This window comes from Lepisma saccharinum, chromosome 5 (genome assembly GCF_977018435.1).
Source record: "Lepisma saccharinum chromosome 5, izLepSacc3.1, whole genome shotgun sequence".
Lineage (NCBI taxonomy): Eukaryota > Metazoa > Arthropoda > Insecta > Zygentoma > Lepismatidae > Lepisma > Lepisma saccharinum.
In genome coordinates, this window is record NC_139233.1 from 23,939,814 (window position 1) to 23,940,100 (window position 287).

Here is a 287-nt window from a genome sequence, read left to right on the forward strand (position 1 = left end):
TTCGTAATTGAACTCAACCAGCTTTCTGTTACGCGAGAATCTTATTTCGCAGCATTTTCTTACGTTGAGATTAAGATACGTAATTCATTCGGCAGATCTTTGTTACTGCATTGACTTCATCCTGCCTTGAATACCATGTTGATTAGATTTTCGTAACAACAGAGAACAATACAATACGTCACATTTCCTGTCGTGGGTCAAAATTGTGTACGTATTCAACGTGACTTTTCACAATCTGAATGGTTGAAGGAGGGTGGAAAGTGCGCATTTGGCGTCTGGGCTGCAGT